Raw genomic sequence first — 16,475 nt, forward strand, 5'->3', positions numbered from 1 at the left:
AATTGGGCCCTTGACAGACCCAAATTGGGCCGAATGGATCAGCCCATTCGGACCCAGATTACTTGGCTAGAGGTGGCACTGCTTGGGTCGACAGTGGCACCGCCCAGGGCTCAGTCTCCGAGCTCTGGCTGGGCGGTGCAACCGCCTCTGACAGAGGTGCAACTACTTGAGCTCGGTCTCCGAGCTCTGGCAGGAGGTGCAACCGCCCCTGACAAGAGATGACACCGCCCAGAGGCTCAGTCTTCGAGCTCTGCTAGGTGGTGCAACCGCCAGACCCCGGAATTTCGGGAATTGACAGTTTTGAGCTCGGAATTCAAACTGGGTTGGGGCCTATAAATACCCTACCCTTTCAACAATGAAAGAGTAACCAAAACCCACCGAAATTCTGATCTTACTCTGTGATTTTTAGAGCTCAAAAGTGTTGTATGAGTTAAAAGTTCTCCTTCTTCTTTTCTTCCAAGTTTTGATCTGTCAAGAGAGGAAAGAAAATTCTGTAAGGGTTGTCTCCTAAGCCCGTCACAAGGAGTGAAACTGTAAAAAGGTGGTTGGCCTTTGCTTATTGAAGGAAGGCCTCTAGTGGACGTCGGTGACCTCGTCGATGGAGGAAGCCAAAAGTGGATGTAGGTCAAGATTGACCGAACCACTCTAAATCTTGGTTTGCATTTACTTTAAGCATATTATCTTTACTGCAAACCTCCTCAATAGCTTACTGCCTTCTGCGCATTTATGATCATGTTTCAAAGTTTAGTATTTTCCAAATCGACGTTTAGACGTAAATCAATTTTATCATACGAACATCATATTTAAGTTTACGCTTACATTCTAATTTCCATCATAACTACAAACTGCCTTCATAGACTTGCTTTAACTACATCTTGCTTGATCACAAGTTAAAATGATTTACGAATCGGCTTTTCTACCGAAATCGCTCTTATCGTACGAACGCAGTTTTAATCGTCGAAAGTTTTTCGCTACACTAATTCACCCCCCCCCCCTCTTAGTGCTCTTGATCCTAACAATTGGTATCAGAGCGGGGTTAACTCTCAAATGGATTAAAACCCAAGAGAGATAGCATACGTCGGAAACCAAGATGGCCATTCTATTACACGTCCACCCATGTTCAATGGGACATACTACACCTATTGGAAGACCCGAATGAGGATCTTCCTTATTTCAATGGATTTTGAACTTTGGAATCTTGTCGAAAATGGATTTTCGAAGTCTTCTCTTCCAATGATCGATTGGAATGAATTGGAGAAGAAGACTTTCACTCTTAATGCAAAGGCTATGAATGCCTTATTTTGTGTGCTTGATAAAAATGAGTTTAATCGTGTTTCGGTTTGTGAAACCGCGTTTGATATTTGGCATACACTCGAAGTGACTCACGAAGGTACAAGTAGAGTGAAAGAGTCAAAAATCAATCTTTTGATACACTCTTTCGAACTTTTCCGAATGAAACCGAGCGAGACTATTGGCGACATGTACACTTGTTTCACAGATGTCGTCAATGGTCTAAAAGGACTCGGCAAAAGTTTTTCGGATTTTGAGCTCGTAAATAAGATTCTAAGATCCCTTCCTAAGAGTTAGGACCCTAAAGTCACTGCTATTCAAGAGGCTAAAGATTTAAATAACTTCCCTCTTGAAGAACTAATCGGGTTATTAATGACCTATGAAATGACACTTAGAATTTTAGATGACCTAGGGAATTTTAAATAACTTCCCTCATGAAGAGCAAGAAGACATCCTTCCAAAGAACACGAAGGATATGACACTTAGAATTTTAGATGACCACTTGAGAGAAAACTCAAGTGATGAGGATTGTGACGATGACTTGGCACTTCTAACAAGGAAATTCAAAAAATTTATTAAGAGAAACAAGTTTAAAAATGACATAAAAAATAAACTTAAACTAAAAAAGGACCAAGTTATTTACTACGAGTGCAAAAAGCCGGAATACTACAAAAGTGATTGTCCCAAAGCCAAGAAGAGAACATTAAAGAAGAAGGCGCTTAAAGCAACGTGAGATGACTCGAGCGCGTCCTAAGAAGAGGAGTCCAACACCAAGCAAGTTGCTCATTACGCCTTAATGGCCATCGGAGAGGAGATAACAAATTTAATTGATGCAGATTTATCATTTGATGAGTTATTAAATGCCTTCCATGACTTATTTGATGAATGCAAGATTATTAGTAGAAAATACAAATTACTAAAAAAGGAGCATGGTAGTCTTACTTGTAATTTCGATAATTTAAAAACTGAATATCATGATAGTTTAGGTTCTTGTATAAAATGCCATGATCTAGAAACTATCCAAAAGGAAAACTTACTATTTAAGGACACCTTGAAGAAATTCGAGGTTGGTAGCAAGTCTTTAAACATGATCCTTACAAACAAGGGTCACGTTCCCAAAAGAAGTGGAATCAGATTTGTGAGAAATCCTCACCAAAATCCAACCACCTTCATAAAAGGCCCCATCCTACATGTTCGACACCAAAGCAAATGCAACTTTTGTTGCAAACATGGACACAAAACACATTATTGTCCATTCAAGAAAATTAGTCCGAACAAATTAATTTGGGTTCCTAAAGGAACCATGATAAACTCTATGCAACATGACAAACAATGTAGATCCGTTTTTGAGGCACCCAAAAGTAAATGGGTACCTAAAAATTATCCTGTCTTGTAGAAACATAAACCATCTCAAGCTGGGAGAAAGAAATAATATCCTGCTCTTTGGATTCTCGATATTCATAACTCGAGATCCAAAAAGAACACGCGATGCTCCCTAGCCTAAATAACAAAAAGAGGATTAGAAAATTAAAATTACAAGAGCAATACATATACAATCCTATTTGATCCCTCAGAATTGGAAACCCATGATTCTACCTTCACATATCATCTAGATTTCTGAACCCATCAAATTGACTTGTTCGTTACTTTCAAATCCAACTATATCATGAACTTACATCTTGTAAGCAAAGTGTGTCATGGACTTGCAAAGCTTACCAACTTGGATAATCTGTCATAAATATGCGTACGACATTTGAAGTAGAGTATGCATGTCACTAGATCTATCTTAATTATGCAAAATTTCTCATCTTAAAATAAAATTTTTACGTAATTACGTAAGTAAAGTTGACTGCTCCACAAATAAAAATTCTTCTCAAGTCAAAAACATTCAAATCAGACCACACAGTAGTCAAAACGAGTGCTCACTGCCTGCAGGCAGTGGCACCGCCCCAATTGGAGGTAGCACCTCCGGCTATCACGTATTGCAAGCGGTTGCACCGCCCAGCCAGTGGTGCAGCTGCCCGCAATCCTGCCCCTTTTTAAACTAAGCTAGGGCCGACGATGGAACCGACCCTAACTCACTCCCTTCCCCTCTTTACTCTTCCAAAGCTTCTCCACCTCCATTTCTCCCCTCTTAGCATCCCAAATACTCCTCATTTCGAAGCAAAATATCACCAATCTCTCCTTCTCTTGAAGATCTCACTTAAGGTATTATCTAAGAAGCCTCTAAATTCTGTTTTTGATTCATTTACTCTTGCTCATTACTATCCTCTTAAATAACAGTAGTTATGGGTTCTAGAAGATCCTTAAGGGATAAAGGGAAGAGGAGATTAGTGGAAGACTTTGATCTTACCCTTTTCGATTCAAAATATCATGCTAAAAATTTTTCCTCTTTCGAATTTAGAAGTGTCAATAAGGGAAAACATGTAGATTTAGATGAACTAAGAGACTTAGAGACAATCCAATGGTTTGCAAACCCAGATCTACTCCCTATTTTATAAATTAGTGAACCCATCTATCCAAGACTTGTTAGACTGTTTTACAACAATCTATAAGTAGATGAAGAAGAAAGAATGTCTACCTATCTCTTAGGACAACACATCTCCATTACGGATAAATTCATTTGCGACATGATAAGCATTCTCGTAAAAAATAGAGGACTTTATTTTAGAGGATCGTGGGACAATAAAACAATTGGGACAACATATGTTGAAGCCTTAGGAACAATTTTCGGTAATCCCAACTTAGTGATAGTTCCTAAAAGCTGTGAATATCTACTACCACTAAACACTAAAGTACTTCATCATATCCTAACTAGCATCATTCTCCCTAAACAATACCATCATGATGAAATAAGTCAAATAGAATTAAGAACCATGTATTGGATCATGAAAGGACATAACATCTGTTTTGGATACCTTATTCAACAAAACATGATAGAACTATCTAAGAGAGACATGATACTTCCATATGGTGGTATAATCACTAGAATACTTAAAGCCTACGATATTCCAATCCCACCCGACGAACAAGTGATGAAAGTAGATAGGTTTAGCATAATAAACAAAAATCTACTTCACCGATTGAGATGTGTTTATAGAAATGGTAATTGGGTTAGAATGCCTAGAACAACCGATCCCCCTCAACCAGAACCAGAACCCGAAACACTAGTCTTTAGGGGTACTCAATCTCCTCTAATATGTCCCTTTGAGGAAACACATCCATTTGAGCAAGCTCCTGCATCATCTATCGAAGACATTGGGATTTGGATGGACCGATTTGAACAAAGACAAGATCGGCTTGAACACCGGTAAGATCAAATCCTATCTGAGCTGCAACAAATTCATCGACAATTTGACTCCTTGTTTAGGCATTTTAATTTTCCACCTCCTGAATAAGCTTGTATATGTACATGTGGACGCTATCATCTCTTGTTGTAACAATTACGTTGTTGTAAACTCTTTATGATCACAATGCCTTGATAGCTACTAATCTCTGATATGGTTACTTAATTGGTGAGAATATGCAGGGTTACTTTGAGATGTTTAAATCTCATTATCGGATTTCACGGTGAAATTAAATGTTTCTATAATGCCTACTTTGAAAACCTCGTGTTTTGGTAAATATGATATGAGAAAGTAACATAGCCATGAAAATAATGAGAGTGGAGAAAGCTTCGATCAAAAAACTTATAGGGGTATGATAAGAAGTTTACTTTACCTCACTGCAACTAGACCAGATATCATGTTCAGTGTAGGACTTTGTGCTAGGTTTCAATTGAACCATAAGATATCTCATCTCAAAGCAGTTAAAAGAATACTTAGATATGTTAAAGGTACCACAAATCTAGGATTATGGTATCCAAAATCCGAAAATTTTGAGTTAATTGCTTATGCTAATACGGATTTTTCTAGGTGTAGACTAGATAGAAAAAGCACATCAGGAACATGTCAATTTTTGGGACATTCCCTTGTTTCCTGGTCATCTAAGAAACAAAACTCGGTTGCACTATCAACAACCGAAGCTGAATATATTACAGCTAGTGCATGCTGTGCACAAGTTATATGGATGAAAAATACCTTAGAAGATTATAAAGTCTATCTTAAAAACATTCCCATTAAATGTGATAACACGAGTGCAATATTTTTAACAAAGAATCCCATTCAACACTCAAGAACAAAACATATTGATATTAGATATCACTTTATATGAGATCATGTTACTAATCATGATGTAATCATAGAGTTCATATATACTAAGCATCAACTAGCTGATATTTTTACAAAACCTCTAAGTGAAGAACAATTTGATTTCATAAGAAGAGAATTAGGAATGTTGATGTGTCCAAATGCATAAAGTTGTTAAAATTATTATTCGGACTTTATTGATTGAATGATCAAATCACTTAATTGCCATTACATGCCTAAAATAACATGTTGGAAATTAATACAAAAATTTTTATAACAATGAGCATGTCTTCATGATTGTATAGTCTTGTCCGATTGCATGAAAGTATTAAATTAAATGTTCAGTTCCAATCGGATTTCATTAATACATTATTCTCTTTCGGACTTAATAAACATATGTATACTTTGATTCACATCATTGATTTTTGACAAATAGAATCATCTAGCAAATGCATATCTTTTAGACTTATCATGTGAAAAATATTCCCTTTGAGAAATAGATTTGATGATTCCTTCTTATAAAAGGAAGATATTTTTATGTGCAAGGATTTGATTCACATAAATATCCTGATCCTTGTAAACCATGCCTTAATATCCTATTGATTTGAACTACACAAATGGCTTTCCTCCTTCATGCAAAAAGATAATAACAAATAAAAAGGAAGAAGTTTTCACTCTATAATCTTCATGTCATGTTTTTCTTGAGATGTTTGTATAATTTATATCCTATCACTCTATATAGATAAATGACATGAACCTACTTATGGCATCGCACGTATATTTAAAAGTTGTTTATATCGTTCTCCTTTTTGTTGATGACAAAAGGGGAGAAATATATAAATTGATGCTATAAATGCCATATTATGTTGAAAAAAGCAGATATATGAATTGATGCTATGATTATGTCATGCTTGCATCATTGAAAATATATGAATTAATGATAACTATGATTGCCATATTAGCAATATGCCATGTTTGCATCATGTTAAGATATCAAGAACTTGCATCGTAGTCCTATATGTTGATATCTTACCATGTAATGAAATGCTATGATTGTTAAAATACTTGAAATGTGTGCACATGTTAAGATATCAAAATCTTACTTCGAAATTTTACATGTTGATATCTTACCATATGATGAATTACTATCATTACCATCATTCATATTTGAAATTTGAAAATGGATGTCAAGCCTTGACATCATACATCATTTTCAGAGAGATACATCATGATGGGAATCATGATGGGAGTATTGATAGGGTTAAATGATTTTAACTTATCAATATGTCTCTTGAATTCAAAGGCTTTGAATTCAAGAATGACTTATCTCAATTATGACACATAAATAGGGAGAGTTAAGGTTAACTCCGTTATCAATTGATTATCATCATCAAAAAAGGGGAGATTGTTGAATCTCGGATTTTGATGATGACATCAATTGTCATTTGTTATCTAATCCATATGTTGAGATAAGTGTGTAGGATTAACTATAATGAAAGTAAGACATGCAGCAGGAGTTGCGCCGGAGTCAAGACTATGATCACGTTGGGGGTTCGAGAATTCGACGGAAGTTCGGACGGTCGTCGGAGGTTCTGCGGGAACAAATCTGAGAAGTCCAGGAGCTTGTCAAAAAAGCTCGTCGGAACTTGCCAAGTGGATCATTGCAAGTCCAGGAGTTTGCCGGAAGTCCGCAGGAGCATTACCGAGGGTTCATCGGATGATCGACGGAAGCTCGCCGGAAGAAGCGATTGACGCATCGGAGCAAGTTGCAGTAAATGTCTTAAGAAATTTATAGTTAGCATGATGATTAAGTTAGAAATGGGAGGTGATCTCGTTAACTTAATCTTGGGGCAATTGGGCCCTTGACAGACCCAAATTGGGCTGAATGGATCAGCCCATTTGGACCCAGATTACTTGGCCAGAGGTGGCACCGCCTGGGTCAGCGGTGGCACGGCCCAAGGCTCCGTCTCCGAGCTCTGGCTAGGCGGTGCAACCGCCCCAGTCAGGCGGTGGCATTGCCTGAGCTCGATCTCTGAGCTCTGGCAGGAGGTGCAACCGCCCCTGACAAGAGGTGACACCGCCCAGAGGCTCAGTCTTCGAGCTCTGCCAGGCGGTGCAACCGCCAGACCCCGAAATTTCGGGAATTGACAATTTTGAGCTTGGAATTCAAACTGGATTGGGGCCTATAAATACCCCACCCTTTCAGCAATGAAAGAGTAACCAAAAACCACAGAAATCCTGATCTTACTCTGTGATTTTTAGAGCTCAAAAGTGTTGTATGAGTTAAAAGTTCTCCTTCCTCTTTTCTTCTAAGTTTTGATCTGTCAAGAGAGGAAAGAAAATTCTGTAAGGGTTGTCTCCTAAGCCCGTCAAAAGGAGTGAAACTGTAAAAAGGTGGTTGGCCTTCGCCTATTGAAGGAAGACCTCTAGTGGACATCGGTGACCTCGTCGATGGAGGAAGCCAAAAGTGGATGTAGGTCAAGATTGACCAAACCACTCTAAATCTCGGTTTGCATTTACTTTGAGCATATTATCTTTACTGCAAATCTCCTCAATAGCTTACTGTCTTCTGCACATTTACGATCGTGTTTCAAAGTTCAGTATTTTCCGAATCGACGTTTAGACGTAAATCAGTTTTAACATCATATTTCAGTTTACGCTTACATTCTAATTTCCATCATAACTGCAAACTGCCTTCATAGACTTGCTTTAACTCCATCTTGTTTGATCATAAGTTAAAGTGATTTACGAATAAGCTTTTCTACCGAAATCGCTCTTATCGTACGAACGCAGTTTTAATCATCGAAAGTTTTCTACTGCACTAATTCAAACACCCCCCGCCCTAGTGCTCTTGATCCTAACATTTACAAAGCTAAGAGAGGGAGGGGAGGACTCTTTCTCACTTTTATAACACTTTAACACCCCAACAATTCAAGAATGATTTAATACTTTCGTGCCCTTTCATGCAAGAAAGGGTGGGGTTTTTATAGGCCCTAATGGCTTCAAAAATGGAGCTAAAAAGTGTCTCATCCCTGATTTCTAGGGTACTGGTGGTACCACCACCATTACTGGGCGATACTACCGCCTGTAGTCTGACACTAGGCGGTACCACCACCTGACAAAACTTGGAGACCAAGCTCTGGTGATACCACCGATTGATAGGGGCGGTACCACCGCTGGCAGGATTAACTACCAGCGATACCACCGCCCAGTCTGGGCAGTACCACTGCCCAATTTGGGAAGTACCACCACCCAGACCACTTGGGAGAACGGGTCTCCCGGGTGGTGCCACCGCCGACCAAGATTTCAGGTGCTGAATGGGTTGCTCAATTCAGCCCAATTCAGCCATGTTAAAAGCCCAATTGGCCCCTAATTAAGTTAGTAGGATTACCTCTCAATCCTAACTTATTTTATGATCTAACTATGATAATTAAGACATAATCATAGCACTTTATTGTTCCGGTGCATCAATTGCTCTTCCAGCGAGTTTCCGACGAACTTCCGGCGAACATCCGATGAACTCTCGATAATATTCTGACAGACTTCCAGCAAGCTCCTGGACTTTATGATGATCTTCTTGGCGAGTTCTGATGAGCTTCTGTGGCAAGCTCCTGGACTTCTCGGTTGGTTTCGGTAGAACTTCCGGCGAATGTCCGGACTTCCGACGAACTCTTGAACTCTCAACGAGATCTCGATCTTGACTTCGGTATATCACCTACTTTATGTCTTACTACTATTGTAGTTAATCTTGTATACTTTTCTCAACATATAGATTAGATCAAACAATTTACAATTGACTTCATCATCAAATTTCGAGATTCAACATACTTGGCACTTCTAACAAGAAAATTTAAAAAATTCATAAAAAAGAACAAAATTTTTTTTTGATAAGTAAAAGTAAATTGATTTTGTGTAAAGTTTCTACAAATAGCTTTGTCTATACAAGTTATAGACGAAGCTAGGTAACTCATAAAGTACTTATGTGGTAGTTATGATTACACATGTTGTAGACTATAACTCTTAACTTTGGCCAATAAATAAAATTTAAAGTCCAGATATGCCAAGATTTCCTGTGGGTATAGCTTTTGACATCATGCCCAAGATCTTTAGCTACTAGCAAAATTGAATTTGATAAAAATATTTTTTTCTCTCTATGTAAGGTGCTCCATTTTGAGATCGTTCTCCATACATGATCTTGAGTCTAATAATCTCTGTCAAGAGCTGAGCATTGTTTGTGTTTTGACACTCAAAGATTCTGCTACATCTTTCCTTCTACATCCACTAAATAGCGCATCTGAATATAACCTTTGTCAATTGTGTAAGAGGCCCTTTTCTTGAAAAACATTGCATGAGGTCAGCTAATTCTTGATGCAAGTTTGGTTGCGGCATTCTATTGAGTTCGAATCGCTGGAGAATCTCCTTCCATATCCATTTAGTATAGTCACAAGCAAAATAGAGATGGTCAACAGTTTCTTCTTATTGCATGCAAAGGGAGCATCGGTTAACATGATGGATACCTCTTCTTTTCATATTTTCTATTATAGGTAGTTTATTCAGAAGGGCCTGCCATGTACATAAGGAATGTCTCTGTGATCCCGATCGATCCCATGTCCAACTGCTTGGGAGCCACTTGTTATTTCTTTGCCTAATTTGATTCCATGCGGATGTGGCACTAAATTTACCATTGTCATGAAGCCAAATAAGTACATCTGAAGGGTTGTTCCTGATTGGAATAGCTATGATAGTCGACTAAAGTAAAAACATTTCAGGAGAAATAGGAGTAGGGAGACACCAGATACCATTAGCAATGAACTCGAAAACCTTCCAATCTTTGGGAGCCCCAAGGTCTTTTCGTATTCTGTCACCATATAATTGAAATATACTTTTCCCATTCACCCAAGGATCGTACCACATATTAGTATTAGTTCTAGTAGAGATTGCATAAGAAATGTGTTTGCTTAGCCAATTCCTTGCCTTTAAAATTCCTTTCCAGGCTGCAAAGTGGTATGTTCTTGTTGAAATTTTCCAAATCGATTCCTTTGAAAGATACCTAGCATAAGGAACATTTATTTTGTAAAAGGTCCCATAATTGCTTTACCAAACATGCTTTATTCCAATCTCTAGTATTTCTCAAGTTCAGCCCCCCTTCATCTTTCGGTTTGCAGATGCTATCCCATTTTACCATATGTATTGTCTTATCATTTGTGTCATTCTAGAAGAAGTTTATTAATAACCATTCAATATCTTGGAGAAGTCCAATAGGCAGAAGAAATGCATTAAACCAATATATAGAGTAAGAGTACAACACCGAACGGATGAGTTCAAGTCGTCCTGCTTTTGAAAGAAGCAAATTTTTCCAGAAGAAAATTCTATTCTTTATTTTTTGTAGGATAGGCTGACAGTGGGTTTTGTGAATGCCAGTGGATATGAGTGGGAGACCAAGATATGTAACTGGTAGATTTCCCTGACTAATCCTTAGGGTATGTGCAATAACATTTTTGTCCTCAATGCAAGGGCTCATGTAGACTTTACTTTTCGCATGATTTAACTGAAGGCCAGAAACTATACCAAAATCTTTCAGAATAGTAGCCAGGTTTCTTACTGAAGTTAAATCATTCTGAAGAAAGATAAGAAGATCATCTGCAAAGATTATATGTGATGTATGAATAGGGCCAGCATAGGGTACCTTAATACTGCCATCAGAGACCGCATATTCTAACATATAGCTAAGTCCTTCCATTGCAATTGTAAAGAGATATAGAGAGAGTGGATCGCCTTGTCGGATGTCATTCTTGCTCCCAAAAAAACCAATAGGTGAGCCGTTGAAGAGTATTGAAAACTTTGGTGTTTCTAAGCAACATTGAATCCAATTAACCCATTGCTGAGGGAACTTCATACCGTGGAGCATCTTATAGATAAAGTTTCTATTAACTGAGTCAAAGGCTTTTCGTAGATCAGCTTTCAAACAGATTTTTGTCCCTTTTGCTTTTGAGTGCAGATCCTTGACCAAGTCATTAGCAAGCAGAATATTATGATGTATACTTCTCCCTTTGATGGAAGCAGCCTATTTTGGACTAATTATCTTGTGTATTACCTTTTGTAATCTATCTGCTAACAGTTTGGAGATGATCTTGTAAATAAAGTTGCATAAAGATATGGGTCGATAGTTCTCTAGTGAATCAGCCCCTGCATTCTTGGGAATTAAAGAAAAAAGAACAAAACTAAACATGACATTAAAAAAAAAACTTAAAAAGGACCAAATAATTTGTTATGAATGCAAGAAGCCAAGGCACTTCAAAAGTGAACGTCCCTAAGTGAAGAAGAAGTAACAGAAGAAGATGAAAACGCTAAAAGCTACCTAGGACGATTCAAGCACATCCGAAGATGGAGAGCCAACCAACAAAGAATGTGCTAACTATGCTTTAATGGCGCTTGGTGACGAGGTAAGTAACTCAATCGAAGCCCATTTATCCTTTGATGAATTGTTGAATGCTTTTCATGATTTATTTGATAAATGTAAATTAGTTAGTAAAAAGTATAAATTATTAAAAAATTAGCATGCCTCTCTTGTTAGTGAATTCAATAGATTAAATATTAAGCATGATAATGAAATATTGTCTCCTTATACAAAATATGAAGAATTAGAGACGCTTAAAAAGAAAATTTTGTTACTACATGAAACCTTAGAAAATTTTGAAATAGGAAGCAAACCTTTAAACATGATCCTTGCAAAAAGGGATCATGTTCATATAAGAGATGTAATCAGCTTTGTGAGTAACACTCACCCAAAGCCAACCAACAAAGAAGTTGCTAACTATGCTTTAATGGCGCTTGGTGACGAGGTAAGTAACTCTATCGAAGCCCATTTATCCTTTGATGAATTGTTGAATGCTTTTCATGATTTATTTGATAAATATAAATTAGTTAGTAAAAAGTATAAATTATTAAAAAAGGAGCATGCCTCTCTTTTTAGTGAATTCAATAGATTAAATATTAAGTATGATACTGAAATATTGCCTCGTGCAAAATATAAAGAATTAGAGACGCTTAAAAAGAAAATTTTGATACTACATGAAACCTTAGAAAAATTTGAAATAGGAAACAAACCTTTAAACATGATCCTTGCAAAAAGGGATCATGTTCATAGAAGAGATGTAATCAGCTTTAACTTGTATAGACAAAGCTATTTGTAGAAACTTTGCACAAAATTAATTTACTTTTACTTATAAAAAAAAAGATGTAATCAGCTTTGTGAGTAACACTCACCAAAAGCCAACCAACAAAGAAGTTGCTAACTATGCTTTAATGACACTTAGTAACGAGGTAAGTAACTCAATCGAAGCCCATTTATCCTTTGATGAATTGTTGAATGCTTTTCATGATTTATTTGATAAATATAAATTATTTAGTAAAAAGTATAAATCATTAAAAAAGGAGCATGCCTCTCTTGTTAGTGAATTCAATAGATTAAATATTATGCATGATAATGAAATATTACCTCCTTGTACAAAATATGAAGAATTAGAGACGCTTAAAAAGAAAATTTTGCTACTACATGAAACCTTAGAAAAATTTGAAATAGGAAGCAAACCTTTAAACATGATCCTTACAAAAAGGGATCATGTTCATAGAAGAGATGTAATCAGCTTTGTGAGTAACACTCACCAAAAGTCTGTTAGGATCGGAGCGGCACTAAGAGGGGGGGGTGAATTAGTGCAGTGGTGAAGTGCGATAAACTTTTCATGATTTAAACGCTTTTCGGAAACTTTATACGATAAAAGCAACGTTTTCGTTTAAAACCATTTCGATTGCGTTTTAACTTGAAGAGATAAGTAAGACGGAGACAAGGCAGTATAGCATTAAAGTGCAAATGGTTTGCAGTAATATAAATGACAATAAGTAAATGCAAACCAGAGATTACGTCGATTTTACAGTGGTTCGGTCAAATGACCTACATCCACTTGCGAGGCCCTTCTTCGATGAGGCTCCCACCTTCCACTAGCATATCTCTTGAAAGGAAAGGGTAAATACCCCTCTTACAACTTTTACAAGCGGTTCACTCTCTTATAGATTTTCAGCAAGAAAGAAGGAGGTGAACACTAGCAAATTGAAAACAAGACTAGCAAAGACTCTTCTAAGACTTTTCTCTTAATCACTTGCTACTCAAAAAGTTGTTATCTCAGCTGAGATTTGAGGGGTATTTATAGGCCTCAAGAGGATTCAAATTTGGGCTCCAAAATTTGAATTCTCTTTGGGTTCCCGATGCTGGCGGTGCCACCGCCTGTCACTGTCAGACATTGACAGTGCTGGGCGGTGCCACCGCCCAGCTCTCGGGTGCTGGGTGGTGCAACCGCCCAGTCTGGCGGTGCCACCGCCAGACTCTTCGGTTCACTTGTTGGGCTTCAAATTTAGCCCAAACCAAGTCAAATTTTGGGCCCAGTTGGCCCCTAACCAGGATATAGGATTATCTCTTAATCCTAATCCTAATTACAAGTGAACTACATAACAAAACACATCCTAAGTAAGTTTTCAACCACGAACGTCGAGTCTTGTTCCGGCGAGGTTTCCGACGAACTTCTTCCGACGGACTCCCAACAAGCTCCCGAACTTGTGATGACTTTAACGAGTATCCGAGCCTTCTTGGTGATCTCCGTGAATCTCCGACGATCTCTTCGGCGAACTTCCGAAAATTCCAACAAGTTCCCGATTTCTTCTCGGTTGGTTCCGACGGCATCTCCGACGATTCTTCGGACTCTTAAACGTCCATCGAACTTGACTCCGGTATTCTTGCTTTGTGTTTTCTGGTTATCGTAGTTACTCCTGCACACTTAACTCAATAATATGGATTAGATCAATTAACCCATCAATTGATTTTATAATCAAAATCCGAGATTCAACAATCTCCCCCTTTTTGATGATGACAATCGATTGATGACGGAGTTAAACATAACTCCCCCTATCTATATGCCATATTATGAGAAGGTAAAAACACTTGAATTCTATCCCATTGAATTCAAGCATAAGCCGATAAGTTCTATCCGTAGAACTTATCGTTATTCTCATTAAGCAATAGTAAATACAAAACTTCAATGAAAATCATTTTCAAGTCGAATGATAAGAGACAATTTTTACTACGGTAGGATTTAAAGATTTTCAACATGAATTTCATGATATAAATGTAAGGCATGCTTTCAATATGATCATTCGATCTTGCGATATTCTCAAAGATTTTGCAAGGCATATAAGACATTCATATCACACAAGCTTTTGTAATTCATATAAGTCATGCTATTAAAATGATACAAGTCATCACTTTTCTCCCCCTTTGTCATCAACAAAAAGGGAATGAGACTTGAAGCACATAATTTGTCATACAAAGATTTTATCATTGATCATACATCATTCATCTATATTATCATTGATTATACAAAGATTTTATCATTCAAAATTAAGTATGCTAAAATATTTACGCAGAGTTCATCTTAAAGGAAAATTCAGCATTCATCCATATTATCAAATCTCTTCTTTCTATAAATAACAAAAATTGTAGATTTACAAAGAAGAGATTGGGATAAGAAAAAAGTTTCAAGTAGTAACTCCAATAAGTCAAGATCATAATTCGAATACAAATCCATTCAAATTCAATTCGTCAACTTGAAACTCATAATCAAGCCATCAAAATCAATTTCGAGATTCAAAATATCATGAAATCATTAATCTTGATCAGATGGGAGCGGTGTTTGACTCAAGATAGGATAAGATAATTTAACAAGTCATTTAGAATCGAAAGAGAAGGATCAAATTCACCGAGGAACGGAGAGAGAATGAAAAACTTTACGGAAAATCCATTCAAACAAGTTTATTCTTAGGGACAATTTAACATACCTAATTCCCTTCTAATGAATTCAAATTGGTCTTCATTCAAAGCTTTTGTAAATATATCTGTTAATTGATGTTTTGTGTCAATGAATTCTAGAACAACATCATTGTTAAGGACATGATCGCGTATGAAATGATGCCTAACGTCGATGTGCTTAGTTCTAGAGTGCTGAATTAGATTTTTAGTAAGACATATGACACTAGTATTATCACATTTTATGGGAATATTTTTAAAGTGAATTCCATAGTCTTCTAATGTATTTTTCATCCAAACAACTTGTGCACAGCATGCACTTGCAGCAATGTATTCAGCTTCCGCCGTAGATAGTGCAATTGAATTTTGTTTCTTGGAAGTCCAAGAAACAAGTGCATGTCCTAAAAATTGGCATGTTCCAGATGTACTTTTTCTATCTATCCTGCATCCGCCAAAATTGGCATTTGCATAAGCTATTAAATCAAAATTTTCAGATTTTGGATACCACAGTCCTAGATTTCGAGTTCCTTTAAGATACCTAAATATTCTTTTAACACTTTTAAGATGAGATAATTTAGGATTTCATTGAAACCTAGCGCAAAATCCTACACTAAACATAATATCTGGTCTAGTTGCGGTGAGGTAGAGTAGACTACCTATCATTCCCTTATATGTTTTTTGATCGAAATTTTGATTATTTTCATCCATATCTAACTTGGTCGCAGTACTCATAGGGGTGTTTATTGCTTTTGAATTATCCATGTTAAATCGTTTTAACAATTCTAATGTATATTTAGATTGGTTAAGAAATATATCATCACTAAGTTGTTTGATTTGTAATCCCAAAAAGAAAGTTAATTTACCCATTAAACTCATTTCAAATTCATGACTCATACATTTGGCAAATGATTCACATAGTGATTCATCCGAAGAGCCAAAAATAATATCGTCAACATAAATTTACACAATAAGAAAATTATTTTCAAAATGTTTAATAAACAATGTAGTATCAACCTTGCCTTTAGTAAAATTATTTAAAATAAGAAAGGAACTAAGCCTTTCATACTAAGCTCTAGGAGCTTGTTTCAAGCCATAGAGGGCCTTTGTAAATTTGAATACATGGTTAGGAGGAAGAGAATTTTCAA

This window comes from Musa acuminata, chromosome BXJ3-6, assembly GCF_036884655.1.
Source record: "Musa acuminata AAA Group cultivar baxijiao chromosome BXJ3-6, Cavendish_Baxijiao_AAA, whole genome shotgun sequence".
NCBI lineage: Eukaryota > Viridiplantae > Streptophyta > Magnoliopsida > Zingiberales > Musaceae > Musa > Musa acuminata.